This window comes from Taeniopygia guttata, chromosome 5 (genome assembly GCF_048771995.1).
Source record: "Taeniopygia guttata chromosome 5, bTaeGut7.mat, whole genome shotgun sequence".
Classification (NCBI taxonomy): Eukaryota; Metazoa; Chordata; class Aves; order Passeriformes; family Estrildidae; genus Taeniopygia; species Taeniopygia guttata.
This window is the reverse complement of record NC_133030.1, coordinates 61,527,526-61,547,819: the sequence shown is the minus strand read 5'-3', so window position 1 is coordinate 61,547,819 and position 20,294 is coordinate 61,527,526. Positions and strand designations below refer to the sequence as shown.

The window sequence follows — 20,294 nt, the reverse complement described above, 5'->3', positions numbered from 1 at the left end:
CTTTTCCACTTGGTTTGCTTTTGTTTTTGTGACCTCCACCTTTCACTGATTTTGCTGGTTGGCAGTCAGTGGAGGTGGATAATCAGTAAAATATTGAAGCAGTTGGAATTTTATAGCAAAAAAATACTGCTCTGCTTTATTGGAATGCTGTCATTTGGAGTCAGCTGTTACATGCTGATTTTCTTTTGGAGGCAATAGACTGGATTAATTTAAAAATCTGATTTATTTGTGTCCACTTTCTGTCTCAGTACCATCAGAAACTTCCTATGTTGCTCTGTGCAGTTGCACTCCTGAGTTTTTGTCCCTCTTTTCTCATCCCTCTTGCTCTGTTGACCACTTAAAAATGCAGTTTCTTCCTCGGGATGAACGGGGTTATATTGCCAGACACTTTAATTCCTCTCTAATTGGCAGAAAGCCAAGCATAAAATCTTCTTCATAAGTCACCCTAGAGGTTTCTTTGTATGTGCTATTATTTTCTTTGCGTGCTAACATCACTGAAAATACTTTTTCTTTTTTTTTCCCCTCCCCCCAAGTCTAGACCAGGCATAATTATGTTCTTGTGTATGTGTAGGCTTGGGTGTTGCCATGCTGCAAGACCCAATTTGAAGTCCTTGGGCAGTTTAAGACCAAAATTTCTTGTAGCATCAAAGGCAGCACTATCCCCTCTGCATCTAGGGAGGTGAAGTAATTTTCTGGTGTATCTGAACTTCAAAGCCAGGCTCATGCCTTGTGCCTGTGGTCTGGCTTTCTGAGATGTGTCATACTGCAGGCTACATTTGAAAAAAGAGTTTGGACCCTGGCTTCAAGCAGGACTTGTGCATCAGTGATAGTGGCTGGTGTTGGATTGTGATTAATTACGTTCATGTGCTTCCAGAGCACTCCAGTTCTTTTCATTTATGAAATTCTTCATTGAGGTCTTTGTTCTGAGCTTCACCTTCATTGCAAAGTCTAAAAATCCTTTCCATCGTGAAGCCTTGGCTCTTGTGTTGGGCCTTTTAATGTTTTTATGGCTTCTGAGCTTCTGTGCTCCCTTCCACCCTGACTGCTGAGCTTGAGGCATGCTCCCTGTAAATGTCCATGCAGAACTGCCCCTTTTGCTCCTGCTGAAAGGCAGCTCTTGCTTTGCCATGATGTCTACTGTGATTTTTCCTATTCATTTATCTTCCTGTCCTGGTGCTGGGGAGAGGAGGATCCACTGCTGAACAATGAGGCCATGCAAAGCATGGTACCTTGAGACAAGTGTCAGGCCCTTGGGAAGGGAATTCTAAAGGAAACCTCATCCTTAAGGAAATCTTGTTGCTTGAAAATGGGTTTATACACCTCAATTTGACCATCGGGGCACCAGAGCTTGCCAGAAGGTGTGGGACAGACTGCTAGTTCCTTGCTTTTTTTTCACTTTATTTCCTCTCTAAAGAAGGATAATGCTCTACCATTGTTTTTTTTTTTTAATAGAAGTAACTTTATCTTAATAAACAGATGAATGAAGTGATGCAGAGTGCTTGTTTTTGCGGCTGAAATCTCTGTGAATCTGCTGCTCCTTCTGAAACTGGGGCTGTGGGAGGATTACTGATAGCAATGAATCCATCTTCTGTGGTGTTAAGGAAAAAAAGGTCCCTGTGTTTCTCTTAAAGTGCTTATGGATTTTTTTAGATGCAGTAAGACTGCAGATGTAGTCATATTAAAATATAAAACATCTCACTTCGAATTGGTCGCTCAGCAGAAGGAGCTGGAGACGTGACTTTGGTAGAAATTACTGGGAATTCTTCTTTTTAATGCAGTTTTGCAGCCTGTGCTGTGGATGGGAGCCCAGAGCAGTCTGAGTCATGCTTCCTCCATGGAGAGGACATGGGATGCCACCAGCAGTGGACTAAACCAGTTTTACTAATGATTGCTTTGTTCAGCTTTAGCTACTTGTGGGGTTGTTAAGATGGTGTCAGCTGATGTGTCAGCTGGAGGCCAAGGGGTAAATTGTAGGATAACGAGCAGTAGTTTACATACCTTTGTAGCAAACGTCTCTGCAGCATTCTGCGCACTCTTCTTGCCTTAAAAAGGGCTTTTTTAGCCTTTTTTCCTCGTTTGGATCAGTAGGTGTATGGGGCAAGGAAAGGATTTTTTTTTTTTGATTTTGTGAGGTTGACACGGCTTCATCTCTGACCTGACTGAATCCTACAAGGTGAAGGCACCTGTGCATCCTGCAGGGATGGCCCATTCTCTTTGGGAAAATGTTTTTAAGAAATTGGGAAGAACTTAGGAAAATATTGAGGAACAAGTAAAAATTGAGTGAAATCCACTCAACTGAGTGAATTCACTGGGTGAAACTTGCTGCATCTCTAGTGGACCTATACAGAGCAAGTTTGTTGATGTTGGTTTAATGGTGGTTTTAAGGTTATTTTAATATTTTTATTTTATTTTAAGGATTTGGGGAATGCCCCCTATCCCCTAGCTCTCCCCTGTGCTCCTTGGGTCACAGATAGAGAGACTTTACTGGGATATATGGGCTATATATGTATATATCCCATATATATGGGATATATTTACTGGGATATATTTAAGGCAGGGGCTGCTGAGAGAAGACTTGTCTTTAATTAGACCAATGGGTATCACTGGGGTGGAGGGGAAGAGATGAGTGAGCTTTTGAGCCTGAATAAATGTCAGCTTGTATTTTATCAGAATTGCAGTTTGGAATCAGGGATTCACTGAGTTTCCATTTGGCTGTGGGCTGTCTGGGGCCTTTTTGCATCTCCCATCTTGTAGCTGCAGTTATGGGAAAGTTGCACATACCACTTTACAGACGTAAAGCAGAGCTCTTTAGGGGAAGGAAGAGTAAATGACCCAGGTAAAATGAGCCAGGCTGGAGTCAGTAAAACTACCCAGAATGCCAGCAAGTGATACCTGTGTCCTGAGTTTAATATATTCACTTCCCAGTGGTCATGCCCAGGAGGATTAGTTGAGAGATGCTTTAACCTAAAGCTACTTGGAACAGCAGTGCTTTTTTTTTTTTTTTTCCTTCCCTCTCAAAAGTGGTTTGCTTTTACTAAAATAGCTAAATGCAGGCATGTTAAGCTTAATATATATGTGTGTGGGGGTACCTGAGAAAGCATCCCATGAGGTAACCCTGTAACTTTCTCCTAGGGAAATGCTGAGAATATCACCTTTGCTGCCACTCAGGGCCAAGCCAGGCTTGTTAGCAGCTTGTAAGTGACAGCCCTACTTTGCTTTGTGGGTATTTTAAGTGATGAGGGTAGCAGAGCTCCAGGGAGAGGTGATAACGTCTGTGCTGGTTTTCTTCTTGATAGGGAGGTGGCAGAGGAGGAGGAGATAGGACTAATTGCATACCTTCCAATTCCAGTTAGTTCATTACAGAATAATCATTGGAGCAGCCCTGCAATCTGCTCTGATAGCAGATAAGTGGCGTGGCTCACAGCGCTTCAATCTAAACAAAACTTAAGTGCTTTTTCCTTTTTCCCTGGAGTGAAACTGTAATTTCGTTATGTGAATGTTAGCCAGGACAAAGTTGTTTTTGCAGCTGTCATGATGATTCTCTGGGCTTTGTGTTAGAGGTATGTCCCCAGTGTATGTAACAAAAATATCCTAAAATACTGCATTCCCATACCTGGAAGCTTCAGTTGAAAGCTCTCCAAATGTTTGCCAGGTGAAGATCTGTCTAGCTTTGACGTTAGATGTCTCAGAGGGTTTAGATATAAACCAGTGAAGGTTTGGATGATATTCCTTTCCATAGCAATACATGTTAATTACCTTCTCTGTCTGCTTAGGCCCTGAAATGGTCAAGTGAAAGAGCCTGAGCACATCTCTGCTGCTTCAGAATACGAGTCCCTCTGGTGAGGGTGGTCACGTTGAAGCATTGCCTCATTTTGGTCCTCTGGTGTAGAAATGGTGTTAAATGCAGCCCATGTGATGCAGAAGAGAACTATCAGGCAGAGCCTGGGAGAGAGATTTTGCCTCTCTTTGAAATGGGGTAAAAGTGAATTTGTACTCCAGGCTGAACCTTGGGAAATCATAAAATCCCAGAATGTTTAGGTTGGGAGGAACCTTAAAGCACATCTCATTCCAACCCCCTCCCATGGGCAGGGACACCTTCCACTATCCCAGGTTGTTCCAACCTGGCTTTGGACACTTCCAGGGGTCCAGGGGCAGGCACAGCTTCTCTGGGCAACCTCTGCCAACCTCATAAAATCCCAGGAACTGCTGTTGGTGACGATGACTTTAAGGTATCTATTTAGGGCCACAAGATTACCCCAGACAAGTGCCTGGACTTTGCACAGTGCAGTACTGGCCAAACCTTAAACTCTCTTCAGGCTCACTTTCTCTGGACTGTGCCACAGAACCATTAAATCTGATCCGTTCCTAAAAAGACAGCTGACTGTGCAATCTGAGCCACATAAAATTCTTTGTCTCTGCTTTGGACTTGAATGGAAAAGTAGTTTGTTTTCCCATTAAATTGACCTCAACTGTCGCTGCCCCAAAGGGGGTCTGTTCTTGCAGGCTGTGCTTGGCCAGGAGGCAGAGCGTGCTTGGCTCTCCCTGTGTTTTGCTGCAAGCCTGCTAACTCTCTCCAGGACAACGGGAGGATGGTAATGCACTAAGGCAGGTATTTGTTAGCAGGTTAAGTGTTTTGGGAAAGAAAATGTAATATACTTTGTAAAAGTTAATAGTTTTGTAAGTTCAGGGCTTGGTTGTGTTGGTGGCTGATAGGGTTGATGGTGTAGCTCCAACTACAGCATTAAGCTCTGAGAATAAATAAGGTGAAGTGGTGGTGAATTTCAAAGGAACAAAGAGTGCAAGGTCCCCTTCATTGAATATTACATTTTTATAGTGTGGCTTTCAGAGGGAAAGGCTCAAACATGCTTTGCAAACCAACCTGGGCATTGTGTGCTGTAGTGGATCCATCCTTTGACAGGAACAGTGTGATTTATTTAATGAGATGAACTGCATCAAATTCTTTTTTAAAAGAGGTATTTCTTTATTTGTACTGGGGGGGGGGAAAATACATTTTTCCTGAGAGTCTGTAGCTGATCAGACTCCAGTATCCCTTTCTCACCACTGATGTTGCAGGGGCAGGAGGCTGGCAGGTTGGATTGGGTATTGCCTAAATAAAAATGAGGTTCAAGCCTGGAGTGTTACCTGGCAGGGCTGCCTGACCCCCACCTGCAGGAGATGTTGACTCACAGTGCTCTTTGCTCATGGTTTGTTTAGGAGAAGGTTTTAGGATGTGAGTCTCACATGGGAGCACAGGTGCCACGCTGCCTTTTTAAGAGTTTGGTTGCCTTGACTTTGTAGGGAAAAGAAGCCAAAAAATGGCCTGTGATATCTTTTATGTTGGCCAAGCTGCTCCAAGGGTAATCCAGGTGGGAAGGGGCTCACCTATGGACAGGAGGCTCAGCTGGGTAGTCAGGAAGCATCAGCAAAGCACAGCTCCTTCCTAAGAGTGGGCAAAATTCCCCCACCTGTAAACTCCATCACATACACCCAGCCTTGGCTCTTCTCTGGCTTCTGTTTGCCTTTTAATGGCTGTGGAGTGCCTCAGTGCTTCCTTCCTGTCTTCCTGGTGTTTGGCTCAGGGGTTTGATGGCCCCTCTGATGCTGGAATTGGCACATGGGAGCAGGTGAATGTCCATGGGATTACACTGGTGTGTTTATGAGCTGGGATGGCTGCACTGGGATTTCTCATGTGCTTCCATATCCAGTGCTTAGTCACCATCCATCTTCACTGCAGAAAATGAATGGAAGGCAAATTGTTACTGGAGACTTTTCCAGGGAAAAAATTTTTAATGAGTACCTGAAGGGCCACAATCCTATGGATTGTGTGTGGTGTCATGTAGCTGTGAGCAGGTTTTCTTTATTGCAGAAGCTGGATTGATTCCTCGGGGCAGGATAGCATCTGATTTTTATATGAGGGAGGGGGAAAACTTGTCTGACTTTAATCTGAATTTACTAGGTACTTAATAAGAAAGACCTCTGCCCTGAGTGACTTGCTCAGCCTATGTTGTGTTGCAGGAGCTCCATGGAGATGAAGCCTGCTGGCTTTATTTTGCTCTGAAATCCATTTGGCTCAAAATTGCTTCCAGAATCTCATCCTCCCTGGTACTCCAGACTTGTGACTGGGTAACCTGCTGAGTGTTAAGGGTTGTGGCAAAGCCTGGGTGCTGCGGTGGCTGTGAGGTGACACCGGCACATGGAACTTGTCCTTCAGGTGACAGGCAGAGGCACATTTCTGAGAGCTGTCTGCTTCTGCCTGTCTCATCCCTTTATAATCTGCAGTTTATATTTAAAAGCAGAGGGATTTAAGTTGTTTTCTGTGCAGTTGTGGCCTGTGGGAGCAGTTGGCTGTCGTGGTGTTTGGCCCTGGAGCTGCCTTGGTGGCCGATTGCGTAAGCGAGCGAAGGTATTTGCAGCAGTCACTTGGAAACGGGGATAATTCAAGTCTCGATCAAGCTCAGGCTCAAACAGGTTGTGGAATTTATTTATACAACACCACTGGGGTGTGTGACACTGCAGAGCCAAACAAACAGTGGTTCCCAGCCCCAGGGCTTGTGTTGGGTATTAGATAACGAGGGATGGGGTAATTACAGCCAGGGACATGGGTGGAGGGGTTCAAAGTGGGTGAGGGCTACATCCGTGTGGAGAACGTGAAATGTGCCTGGTTAATGGCAGTGTGAAGAAACTGTGGGTGCGTCTGGGGTTATAGGAAGGCTGGAGGTCAGCTCTGCAGAAGGAAATGTTGCCTGAGCTATTGGAGACACGTGGATTAATAAGGGAAAGCGGAAGGAGGCAAAATGAAACCAGCCAAGCGTACGGGGAGGGGCTGGGTTACACAGAAGCTGACGTACAACAGCGGTGGCACTCCAGGGGCTTGAGGAATTTGGGTGTCACAGCAGCCACTGGGAATCCACACCTGGACCCCAAAACGTGTGTGCTTGAAGGGAACAGAGGAAGAGGTAAAGAAAGGGGTCCACTGGGGCTTCTGGCAGCTTGGTGGTCCCTCCTCTCTGCTGTCTGTGCTCCCTGGGCTCTCGTGGTGCCAAATTGGCTTCTGCCCAGCCACTGGGCTGTTTTTGGGGTGTACTCGATCAGTCAGCACTGAAGACCTTGAATTGGTGGATCTCCACGTCAGCAGTGCATGGATTGTTGTTCCTATGTGCCCTTTGCTCAGGGCAAACTGGATCTTTTGGGTTTTAGGAGCTGGGTAGTGGTTGTTAATACCTTTGCTGTGTCACTAATTTCCTTTTTCCTTCCCTTTTGCTCTTCAGAAATGCCATTCTCATGAGTGTAAGGAACCAACAGAACTGTAATGTCTAACCCTACATGGAATAACAACTCTTGGAAGGTACCACCCTTTTTTTTAACTACACAGCTTTGTTACAGGTTGGGTTAATGATGTGCTGATCTTTGCTTCAAAGCTTGAAACTGAAGAACTGTGTCTTATGTAATGCTGTCCCTTTGAAAGGGCTGACAGTGCTGTGATCCTCCAGTCTCTGATTTCCAGAAAAGCTGGGTGCAACCTAACACTTGCTTTGGGGTGCTGAGGGACCATCCCTCTCTGTGTGGATGATGATGTCTTTAGGCAGCTCTGGTGTTGCCTTAGGAACAGATGGTGGTTTCTATTCAGAGAGCTGAGCTGAGCTTTCTCCATACTTGGTGGCCATCCTTGGAAACATATTGCCCTTCTTTTTAGTGATGCATGATGGTTTGCTCGTTTCTTCAATTCAGTGACCTTCTGGATTGTCTTTCTTGAGGCTTCCAGGCGTATTTATAAAGGATATTGTGATGAAGCGCAGTTACACTTTAACATTTAGATTGAAATGTCTTGGCTGTTCGTGCTGCATTAACCAGCTCTCAGGCGTTGGCTTGTTCTGCTGTCTGATCCTGCAGTGATGCCATAATACTGAATTTTGGACTGCCCTGTGCATTGCCATGGCAACAGACTGATGTCACACGCTCAAGGACATGACTTCAGTGCACGATCATGCAGAGGCACAATCAGATTTGTGGAGGAGAAAGCTGACTAATGCACATCTCAAAAGCAAACAAGGGGAATGCAGGTTGCAGCTGACCAACCAAGGTGCCTCAGTGTGAAAATTCCTTGCTTAGAGGAGGGGCTGATTCTGTCTCTAAGACAGGAACAGTTGTCTTGATGAGCTTCTCTTCACCATGGAGATGCAGAGGACTTGCAGGTCTCCTATATCTTTAAAACAGGTGGTGGAAGAGCTCATTGTTTCTGGGGTGGGGAAATGCTCTCTGGTTTCACAGCTTTGAAAGGGCACTGCTTTAATTTTAAAGAACCTCTCAGTGGTCTTGCAAGCACCCTGAGAACACTTTGACTTGCTTAATGTTGTTCAAACAGTTTAATTGGTTTTCCAAAGCTTTTATTTTATCCATAACATTGGAAGGTGAAAGGGGAACTCCGCATCTGCATTATGGTCACATTTTCCTATATCCTATTAGCAGATTCCAAGATTGTTTAATGTGATCTCCACCCATTTCGTTTGGCTGCAACCTTTGCTCCCATGAAAACAAGGCTGATTGTTCTGAATTGCTGTGTGTATGTGCTTTGGCACGGCATGAAGGTACCTATAATAACACAACCATTGTCTGGAAAAAAAGGCAGTTTGCAGTAATAACTACAAATAAAAGGGTGCAGTCCAGGGGCAAGACAGATAATGGTCGTTTTCCCACCCACTGCACAGGGCAGATTCTTAAACATGGTCACCCCTCAGCATGACAGGGCTGTGGGCTTTAGCCTGGGATGTGAATACTGGGAATAAGGGACTGAAATATTTGCACGTTGTTCCAAGTTTCTCTTTCCTGGCCCTGGTTCCATTGCTCATATCTACGGATGGGGAGACTGAATGACTTTTGCACAATGCAGTGTTTTATTTGCATGCTGTGAGCAGTTTAACAAGTGTGTGTGTGCTAAAGGAAGCATTCCCACTTTCAGCGAGCAGCTGATGCACCCTTAAAATAAAAAAAAAAAGATTTAAAAAAAAAAGTGCCTTTAGGTTGAACAGTGGGGTTTTGAGGGGTGACATTGTGCTGTGTGCCTGAGCGGATGGTGGGTCGTGCCAAGGCTGAATGTTAACTAGAAATGCTGTGAGATGCAGCAAATAACCAACTCACACTCCTTGGTGCTAAAGTAATTTTTGCTCATCTCTGCACTTTGTGGGATAAAAGCTGTTATAGTGCAAGATTTGGAAGTAACGTAATTGTTTTAAATGCTCAGTGTCACAGGAATTGAGGACATTTAACAGAAACTGGCATTTCTTGTAGCAGTTTGGTTGCCTCCCAGGACAGGAAACTGTGGAGTGGTAAAAAAAGAGTCGGGGAAGGAGTTTAACAACCCTCTCTGTAAATCACGATGCTTGAATTCAGATCCTGGCCTTGAGCTGAAAGGGCTGGAAGCTCTGCAGGACCCAGTGATTCAAGCTGCTCTGCAGAGAACAAGAAGATAATGGTGATGGACTATCAGGGAGGCAGCCTTGCTGAGAAGAGAGGCTTTGTGATATAGTCAAGGGGAAGGAAGTCTGGAGAACTCAGAAAAGGAACAGATGTTTTTGGTGGTGGGGAAAAACTTAACTATCCCTGTAGTTTGCTCTTGCAGCGGAGCCAGCAGGAGGAACTTGATACCAAACAAAAGTAGGCACACCCAGGATTTAGCAGAGGGATCCTGGAAAGCTGAAAATCAGTGCTTTGGTGCTTTTCTGTTTGACAAATACCTTATACAGTGGCATCTGGCAGATATAATAGTATATGTGTGTGCAAAGGTGTGTGTAAAACAGCTTGAAGGTGTTAGATGTTTCTCTTTAACAGCAATAAAAGAAGTATTGATATATGAAGTGATACTCAAAGTGGGCAGCCAAGAAAGATGCTGTTCTCTGAGAAGGAAATAATGACAGAAGATGCATTAAAAGAGGGTGAGGTTTTTTCTAGGGTGTGTTTATGGATGGTGATAACTTGAAGTGTGATAAAACGTATTGCTGATCCTGTGTATCAAAGTACCAGTGGCAATGATTTTTCGAGCTGTTGAAACTTGCATCCACCAAAAAAATATATCCATTTTTTTCTTCCTAATAGGTTAATCCACTGTAATTGGCTGTGTGAAATCAACCTGGGGGAATTTTCCCACCTGTAAGTGATGCACAGCCTCTTTGCTGTCTACTTGGCAATCGTACCTTCAGATAATTAAAAGCTGGTTTTGAAATCCGCTTTTCTTTCAACTCTTGTTTTTCTGCATCTTGCTACTTCTCTGAGAGCTGTCAGTCACTCTTCTGGCCAAGGTCTAAAAAGCAAGATAATGTTTCAGGAAAGGAAAACTGCAAATGATCTTTTTACTTTAATTTTCAAAAAGGTGTAATAAAAAAATACAAAACTAGGTGAACGTGAGGAGCTTTTTAGCATGCGTGTCACCGCTGCATTTCTAAAAGTAACTAACCTTTCCCAGTCCAGTATGGAAAACTTTGACTTTCAGAGCTCTGGTGCCACTTGCCTGCTAAAATCAATAACCAAGTCTCCATGGCTCACTTAGGAAGCAGTTCCAGTTACCCAGAAATTACAGGAGTTGTTCAGCACAGGGATCCTCTGGTTTCAGCACATACTTTCATTGCTCTGTAGTGTTTTGAGAGGCCGAAGGGTGGGATGCAGCTCCAGTGAATTTCCAGATTCCTAACAGTGTGAGGGACTGTTTTTAATAGTGATGATAAAAACAGCTATTCCCAGTTGGAGGTTTAGTCAGTGGTATAATTATCAGAGCTATGAAATAGTGCAGGGATGGCTTAGGATGGAAAAAAATAAGGTTTGGAACTTATTTTCTTGAGGGAGCTGTTTGAAATTATTTCCTGCAAGCTCATAGAGAATTGGTGAGAGATGTCAAAGGGTGAGGGCTCAGGGCTGGTGATTGCTTTGGTAGTTCAGTTATTCAATTTGGGCTGGCATGCTGCAGTTGGCTTTTGGGAGAGAATTGGTTGTTGAAAGCCAGGGTGGTGAGTGGGAGCTCTGGAGTGGCACATTTGGTTTGTTAGGTGCTGAGGATTTCCACAGCAAGGTCACAATCCCCAGCTCCAAAGCTGGCTCACTTAAACCATCCCTTCTAAACCACAGCTGTGGGTTCCTTATTTTCTGCTTCACTTCTTAGTAATTTGGTGGGGTTTATTCATATTTTCTCTGTTTTGTCCAAGAGGGGGAAACTCTTGAGAAGAAAATACTGTTTGTGCTGGAGGGAGCAGTGGGAATATTGGGTTAGAGAGCAGTGTAGGTATTTTTTCCTTTTTCTGTCTTGATTATAAAGTGATTTTTTGAGCTGTTAGAGCAGAGACCACAAAGATGCTCTGAGGACTGAAGCACCTCTGCTCTGGAGCCAGGCTGGGAATGTTCACCTGGAGAAGAGAAAGCTCCAGGGAGAGCTCAGAACCCCTTCCAGTGTCTAAGGGGACTTGGGAAAAAGAGGGAATTGGACTTTTTATATGTGCAGATAGGGAAGGGACAAAGGGGAACAGTTTTAAAATAAGAGGGGAGATTTAGATGAGATATTGGGAAGAAATTCTTCTCTGTGAGGGGTGGGGAAGCCCTGGTGCCCAGGGTGCCCAGAGAAGCTCTGGCTGCTCCATCTCTGGAAGTGTCCAAGGCCAGGTTGGACAGGGCTTGGGCAACCTGGGATAGTGGAAGGTGTCCCTGCCTGTGGCAGGACATTAGAACAAGGTGATCGTGAAGGTCCTTTCCAACCTAAACCATTCTAAGATTTTGTGCTTTCTGTGTTTTTTCATTTAAAAAGTTTCGAGTCTTGTAAAACAAACCTGAATCTGATGTTTTCAGTGGACTTTAGGTAAAGTTCATACTTCCAAAGTGGTTATTAACATGGAAAGGATTGCACTAGAATTTTTTCTGGTGTCCTCTTATAGGTCTGTGCCACTGAATTTTGAAGAGGAAATGTGAAAGTGAAAAGGGAAGGGCAGAAGCAGAAAGCAGAAGTTGTCACAGTTCATAAGCGTGCAGAGTTGTCCTTTACTGAAATTTCAATGCTATTTTGGGGCCTTTCTTTTTTCCTTAAGAGCGAATTACAGTGGAATTCGTGCTATGCTTAGGATTTCTGAAAGCTTAATTTTGTCAGTTGCTAGGTGTATTGACTACAAAGCTCTGAAAATATCAAACTATTTTTTACTTCAATACTTCTTGAGTTATTAATGGGAAAAAAAAATCTTTAAAAATAGAGATAAAAAAAAAAGATTAAAGATCTGTGGAATTGGTAGGTTTCCAGATTAGCTTAGATTTTTAAACAGTCCTTTGAAGTAATCATGCAATAAGATACTGTATTTAATGTTGGTCCCTACTGCAGTTTACCAGTCAAAACCCCTGAGTTTCTGTGAAGCTGAGTTGCTTCAGCAGATATTTTGTGTACAAGGTTCTCTTGAGAATCTCTATAAACCCAAGTGATGCTTTGTCTGGGAATGATTTGTAATGTGTCCTCTTGGCTGCCTTCTGTCTTCATCTTTGGCCATAAGGTGTCACATGTCTGTGCTTTGGCTGTTCAAAGTCCTTTCTGGTCCCTTTAAAGGGGTTCTGTGCTTTTTTACAAGCTGCAAAGCAGTTTAGGGTGGGAAATACCCTGGTGCTGCTTTGGGATCATTCACCTGCTTTTGTGTCAGCCCAGCTCTGCTCACCTGTGCCCTGTTCCCTCCCTGTTCTGCTCCTGCTGCCCTGTCTGTGTTGGATGAGCTCTGCAGGTGCCTGGTTCTCACTGATGGGTGTCCAGGGCTCTGCTTGGGTTGCAGCATCGTTGTGAGTCTCCTCTGCCTTGCTGTGCTGTTCCTCCTGGCACTGGTGAGGGTTCCAGCTTTGTGTTGCTGCCTGTCACACCCTGGTGTCCTGTTTCTTTCCTTTTCCTTACGTGACTTCACACTCCAGGCCTGGAGCTGTAGGAGAGCTGCTCATTCCTGGCAGCCCCAAGGATGTCAGAGGGTCCCTCCCAAAGAGGCCTGGTGGCCTCTGGTTGTAAAGAGTGGCTGCTCCCTGTCCAGGAAATTGGGGCTGAGAGTCATCTCTGCAGAAGGTGTGTCCTCCCTGAGGAGCTGTGTCACCAGGAGTTGTATGAGAACATAAGAAGGTTGTGTGGCCTTCATGGGAAGGAGAAACCTCATCAAGTTCAACAATCCAGGTGCAGGGTGCTGCTCCTGGGTCAGGGCAGTTCTGGGTGTGAGTACAGACTGGGAGGAGAAGTCATTGAGGACAGCCCTGCAGAGGAGGACTCGGGAGTTGTGGTGGATAAAAAGAGGCTGTGAGCCAGCCATGGGTGCTCACAGTCCAGAGGGACAACTGAGTCCAGGGCTGCTTCAAAACAGGAGTGGGCAGCAGGTCAAGGGGTGTGATTCTCCCCACACAGGGTGCCCAGAGCAGCTGTGGCTGCCCCATCCTTGGAAGTGTACAGGGCCAGGTTGGATGGGGCTGGGAGCAGCCTGGGATAGAGGAAGATGTCCCTGCCCTTGACCAGGGGTTGAGACTGGATTGACTTTGAGGTCCCTTCCAACCTGAGCCTCTCAAGGGTTCTGTGAAGCAGGATGTTTTCAGAGAGCCCAGAGACTCAATGCCCCCCTGCATCAGGGATCCCAGGGGGGTCTGCACCACCTCTCACAAGAAGTCAGAAGTGAATAAAAGAGGGAGACTGGGAAGTGGCCACTCTCCATTCAAGGAGGAATATTCCCATCCCTCCTGAAGTCTTGACATTAATAATAAGCTGTGAGTAATAGTGGTGGGTGGCTCCCTGCTGCAAGGGACAGACACATCCACCTGCTCATATGACAGGTTGGCCAGAGGAGGTTGTTGCCTGCCAGGGAGTGGAATTGGAGATGTCACAGAAGGACTGCCAAGAGAGCTTAAAGGTCAAGATAAAGTTCATGAGATTACTCATTAGTGTTGTGGACAAAACAAAACAAAAAAAAAACCCAACAAAACATTTATTGATGGCTAGAATAGTAAAATAATAGTAGGAAACAAGTGTAAAGCTAACATCTTCTCTCTCCAATTTCACTGTGGGGCATGGCCTACTCTGCCATGGAGCACCCCTTACCCTTCCCTGGCCTTGGTGGGGTTTTTCCTCATTGTCTCTCTCTCTTAAATGTTTCCTCAGTGGTACCAGTTGGTTCAATGATGGGCTGAGCCACGTCCTGTGGTGGGACATGAGGAGCAGGCTGGAAAGGGCCTGGGGCAGCCCTGACCTCTTCCAGTAAAATCTCTTTTAGAACCTGACATTAATTAGTGATTTTTTTTTTTTTTTTAATCCTAGATTGTAACCTGTTCTTTAGGAGCGTTTATGTTTTGTTTTATAAGACACAGCTGAATCCAGTGAATCCCAAACTTATTCAGAGGGTGTGGGTGGTGGTGTGTCCTGTTTGTTTGTGGGTGGGTGGATTGTTTTAAGATGTTCCTCAGGAATCTGTTCTGGTGGAAGTTTGCAGATGTAATGAGGCATTTTGTTCCAAAATGTGCTGTGAAAAATAGTTTGAACTTCTTTCTGCATGAAATCCTGAAGTTTGGTATACTTGGATAGCTCTTTCCCTAAGTGCAGAGCAGACTTTTTTTGTAAACTGCTGACCTATAAATTTGAGACTTCGAGTTCAGCATTTTTGCACTGTCCTTGCAAGGTGGAAGATAGTTCTCTGTGAAGGTGTGACATTGGGGCACCAGCAGTGGCCTACTTTAGAGAAATGTTTGAAAATATTTAAGGTTTTATGACAAATCATGAGACATTGATACTAAAAACAGCAGAAAATGCTCTTATGTGGGAACAGAGTGGATTCAGGAATGTGATAGGAAAAATTTGGGCATTTTGAATGAGAGAAATCATGGAATCATAGAATGTTAAGGTGTTGGAAGGGTCCTTAAATATCATCTCAGCCTCCTGCCATGTGCAGGAACTTCTCCCACTAGACCAGGTTGCTTAAGGCCTTATCCAACCAATCCAAATATTTGCAAGTAATGGCACAGTTACTTCTAAAGCTCTTTTTTGGTACTATTATATTTAATCTAGTCTTTGTGCTGCTGAGTAAGGTTTGCTGAATTTGGATTTGGAGACCCTTAGGAAAAATCTGGACACTTCAGAGATGCCTAATGGATATTGTAACCTCTCAGCCCTGCAGTGGACTGGCAGAATGGATCCATGTGGATGCAACTGCATCGTTCTGCTTTGAGTCTTTTGTGTGCCTGTGGGTTTGGTTTGCTTGGAGTTTTTTTGGAGAGTGTTTTTTAGGGGTCTTTTGTGCCCCTGTCTCTGCTGAAAAGGCATCCACAGTGGTATAGGACAGAGAAATGCACAAAACGACCTTTTTGTTACAGGGTAAGATTCCACAGAAATAAATAAAAATGAATTACTCCTTATTTTGCTGCTAAACTGTGTAGGTCTGGACCTGTGATCAGGGAATATGGGGTGGTCTCAGAAAGGAGAATTGGCAATCCAAGGGCTGATCCAAACCAGTTAGAGCCATAGAAACCTGGTAAAGCCGTATTTTATTCAGTGAGTTGAGTTTTAAAGCTGATGAAATTAGTGCTCAACTTTGAATTACCTGCTGTGGGGTTTTCCTTATTAGCAGAGTTCTAAAGAAGGAACTGTATTTATTTATTTGCTGGATATTTAGAAGTCAGCTGTAGGTTTTTTCTGCTATTTTAGAAGCCATTTCATACCCCATGGAGAGATGTGCAGGAGCAAATATTCCTGTGCATTTTGTGCCATGCTGCAGGGGGCCTTCTTCCCTTATGTAGTGTCCTGTATTAGATTTTTGCTGTCCTGGTGACATTTTAATTTGTTACTATTTCCCAATCAAAAGGCCAGTCCTATGCTGGAGTACACAGATGCAGAGTACACAAAGATACACTTGTAATCGGAGTTTTGCAACTGAGTTTATTTCTGTTGTGTTACAAGATCTGCCCTGAAACAGGAGAAGGAAACTTTAGGAATTAAAATGGGTCACTATCCTGGTGAGCTGGTGAGGAATTTCTGTCGGGCAGGGCATGTGATGGTCACTTTATGAGCTGTCAGAGCAAAAACAAATCCACCCTCTGCGTGCCAAAGTGAGTCAAGTGCACCTTTCCAGGGTCCCTGCTACCACAGGAAAAACAGGGTGATGAAATGGCAATCCTAATCTGCCATGTTGGGGTTGTAATAATAATAATAATAATAATAATAATGATCTTTCTTAGCAAGCTTATGTTGTCTTCTTGAAAAAGATGGGATTCTTGCTGGCTTTGACTAAAGTGGGACAGGTTGGCTCTCCCCTGGTGTTCAGGTTGATCTTTCATAGAGGCAGTCTGGGTTTCTGCCTCTGGTGTTTGTCCTGAAACTCCCCTTTCACGTCAGCTCTGCATCTTGCAGTCTTTTCTACCCATCTTTGCATGTGCAGGAGCAATCCAGCGAGACCTCAGCCTCACAAAACCAGGGCACAGCATCTCCAGAGCTCTGGGAGTGCTGCTCTACTATATTTGGAACCAGCTCTATTGCTTCTATAATAGGAAGGCTTCTGGAAGCTTTCTCCTTCCTCTCGCCCCAAGAAAGTAGCCTTTCAGCTGAGCTTTCATTAATTCACAATCTGCGTGGCAAAACAGAATGAGTTTTATAGGCTAAATAATTCAGTTGTGGCTCGTGGGCCGTGTGGCCTCGAGTGTGGTGTGTTCAGGGAGGATTTTTGCCCCATGAGCTGAGGGTGCAGCAGCCACAGTCCCACTGCCAGGGGCTTTGCCACCCCCAGTTTGTCATTCGGGGCACGCGACGGTGCCAAGGGGTGCCAAGGCAGCTTTCTAGAAAGCAGAGTGATGTGTGAGCCCCGTGTGTTTGTCACCAGAGCTGCAGCAGCACTGCCCAGTGAGGGATTTACTGGTTTTGTTTTCCTCTTGGATCAAGCAGAACAAATCTAATGAGCCAGTTCTTAACTTCTTCCCAGCTGAGCAGCGAGTGATGTCCTTGCCCAAATTGTGCAAGGCAGCTGAAACCTTTCAGGAATAGTTGAACAAGGGAAACACTTGTAATATTATTTTCCCAAATAGTCATACAGGGCTAAGAGGGTGCAGCAGAGCTTGTCTTTATTTTCTTTTTCCCTTCCGAGATTTTCCTTTTGAGGGGACCATTTAGTCCTTCCAACTCTTACCCCACCTAGAGAGAAAACACGTGAGCCACAAATGTGGAGCCTTTCATTCTTTCTTGACATGATCTTGGAAGGAAAACAGGTTCTCCCTGTAGTGCTTCATTGGAATAAGCATTTCACACGCTTATCAGTACAGCAAGTAGTGCTGTTTGACAGCAGTGAGGAGTCAAATGTTGCCTTGGAGCCCTGCATGCTCATTTCCCTGCTTCTGAAACACTCTGCACTTTGCCCACTGTGCATTCAGAAGCTTTCCTTTCCACTGAAAGGACCTGAAATCCACTTTGCAGCAGACACACTTTCCAGCATGATTCCAGGTGTGGATTGGAAATAGCTGAGTCCAGTCTGAGTTTTCTGCCAGGTCAGTAAATGGGTTGAAGGAGCTGAACTCTTTGGGTTAATTCTGTCCTGGTCCAGCTCCTTGGGAGGCTTCAGGTGAGAAATCAGACAGGGAGGCAGTGCTGATAAAGGGGAAGGTATGAAAGAATAAACAGGCTCAACTCCTGGAGTCTTTCCTCATAGGAGAGGTGCTCCAAACCCCTCATTGTCTTTGTGGCCTCTGCTGATTCTGCTTACATGGGAATCTTCAGTTTTCTGTCCAGTGGGATCCAAGGATGGGAGGTTGGAGGAGCTTTGGGAAGGAAGGGCTGGAGTGAATTTGGTGGGGAAATGAGCAAAAGGCAATGGTAACCTGGTCCTGCTGCTTTGCCATCTCTGGTTCCTGGTGCTTGGCAGAAGTGCCATCAGCTGGTTTTGGTGTGAGAATAGACACAGGAAGCTCGCCCACATTAATTCCAGCTGGAGCCCCTGTGGCAGTTCCATTGCCTTTAGATCCAGATCTGATGGACCATCAAACAGAGGGGAAGCTGAGCACACAAGGTTACACGAGGCAAATGATGCCTGTGATGGCTCCTTTGGGGTTAAAAGGCAGTTCTTTAAGTGTTTTAAGTATGTAGATACTACCTGAAGAATGGTTAAAAAGCGATGGTTGTGTTCCTGTAGGTGTCTGAGAGGCTGAGGACCTGATGTGTCGCTCACCTCATTTCAGACCTAGCCTGGGAGCTGCTGTGGATCCTTCCCAGTGGGAGTGTTGGCATGAGGAAAGACTTTGTGCCAAAGCCTCTTGCCTAGGAGTGTCTGGTGCTGTTAGAGGCGTCCTGAAGGGTGTTTGGGGAGGGAGGGATGACTTGTCTGGAGGATGGCAGAAGTGCTTGTGTGGTGAATCACTCTTTTGGAGACAAGGATCATATATCAACCTAAGATTGAGCTCCATGGTGGGAGAGTGGACATGGAACCCAGTTCTTCCAAGAAAACAAGCACACTTATCTTATTATCAAGCCTCAGCACTGACTTTTTCCACCCTAATGACTGTTTTTGTTATTAACTCCTCTGAGTTCTGCTCTGAAACACTTGCTGCTGCTTCCTTCTGCATCCTGAGTGTGCTGATGCTCTTTGCCAGGCTGATCCAGAGTGACATCCCTGTGGAACATCCCAAAGCTTACCCTGCATGGAGGTGGGGTGGTCAAATGTGTTTTTACACATGTTTTTACCAGCAGGGCAATTGCTGCTCAGATCCAGTCCTGAGGCCATGGCCCCCTTTCCAGAAAGTAAATTTTCTGAGAGGATGTGCCCACCCTTTGAACTGGTTTGTTGATCAGTTACTGTTGCTACAGCTAAAACACACTTGCAAAAAATATCAAAAGCTGTGGTGAATTGCTATAGAGATGGGGAGGCCTTGACTGCAGCCTGGTTGAGTTGATACATTTGTTTTTGTAGGCTGCAGCAGTGCTCAAACCTGGTGATAAGAGGGAATTTTGTGGGACTGTTCCCTGAGCTCCGTCCGCGGCTGAGAGGATGTGATGCTTTCTGCTGCCAAAACCAGAGTCCTTCCCACATCTTGTGCAGAAAGGCATATGTTTGGGGGTGGTTTCAGAGAGGGAGAAGAACACGATTAGGGTTTTAACTTCCTCTTCTGCTTTGTTTCTCTGTGCATCTGTATTTCAGTTTTTTGGGCTGTACCTGACTCTGTGAAAAACTTAACAAATCGGCTGCAGCTCCTTCTGCTAAGGATCAGCCTTGGTACAGAAACAGTGGTAGTTAAAAGGCAGTAAGTATATCTGCTAGCTTAAATGCTGTGGGGTTTTTTTTTTTTTTCTCTCTTTTCCTTTTTTTAATTCACAAGCACAGCTTTTTACTCCTCACACAGTAGGAATTTGTCAGGAGCTTGCTGGCATTAATAGTCTATTTCAGCTCTTTTCTATAGCCCAGCAGCTACAGAGGGGGGGAAAAAGCATGCTTTGTATGGAGCTGTGGTTGGGTCTGTGCTGCAGTGCCCATCTGAACTTGGCTGTGTCTATTTTGTCAGCTTTTGATTCCCTCTAGTAGTTGCTGGTCCCTTCCTAAACTCACGAAATCCCACCATAAAATGCCTGTGCTTGGATCAGGGTTCTGACTGCTCCTGACCTGAGCCACTTCTCTTGATGGTTTTGCTTCTCAAGCTCTTTACTGCAAAACAAGATATCTTTGGGTTTCAATTCTTTGTCTGGCTTTTTATCTTTTACTTCTCAATTGATCTCCAGAGGAGTGGAACTAGGACAAAACACGTGGTATTCTTAACCAGGGATCCATGGAGAGGGTGTAAGCTATTGGAAGAGTGAGTGGCATTCTTGAAATGGTGTGGTTGCGTTTATTTGGGTGTGGATATAATCATGCTTCTGTGATACAGTTCCTGCTGAGTTTGAAATGCTAGTGTTAGTAAAGCCAGAAGGAGAGCCAGACAAAAGCTTGGAGAAAAGTCAGAATTTCAGTGCCTCTTAGTGATGGTTCATGGGAAAGTAACGATTTTGTGTTTGATTTTCCTAAAGCACTGGGCATATGCTTTTTTTTCCCTGTGAATTACTGTTTGTGAATATATATCTTTACAGCATGAGAACATCAGAAACACCTGGTTTTGTGCCTAGGTTTCACTCAGAGGTAGGTCCTTGTTGGAGACTCTGGGTAGTCTGATAAAAATGGTATTTAACTACAAAGTTTTAATTTCCGCTGCTGCTGATCGTGGCAACCTAATTCCTGGTCTTCCTGAATCCCTGGAGCAGAGGACATGCCCTCCTCCTCCTGCTCTGCCACTGCCCTGCCTCTGTCCCCTCCACCCCACACATTTCT

The 20,294-nt window shown here is 44.9% G+C and overlaps 1 protein-coding gene across 17 annotated transcripts in view; it reads left to right on the top strand.

Moving 5' to 3' along the window:
* The window catches only part of FBXO34 (F-box protein 34), a 39,242-nt gene that overhangs the window by 6,400 nt on the left and 12,548 nt on the right, over window positions 1–20,294 (top strand). For 6 of the 17 annotated variants that reach the window (XM_030275236.4, XM_072930561.1, XM_072930562.1 and 3 more), the window contains exons 2-4: window positions 7,269–7,345; window positions 19,137–19,239; window positions 20,057–20,105. The exons of 1 other annotated variant lie outside the window; for it this stretch is intronic. The gene's annotated coding sequence lies outside the window, so the exon portion shown is untranslated. Of the gene's footprint in view, window positions 1–6,932; window positions 6,957–7,268; window positions 7,346–19,136; window positions 19,240–19,791; window positions 20,106–20,294 lie in introns of those variants that run through there. 10 more of the 17 variants (XM_072930572.1, XM_030275238.4, XM_072930566.1 and 7 more) reach the window with 7 other exon arrangements.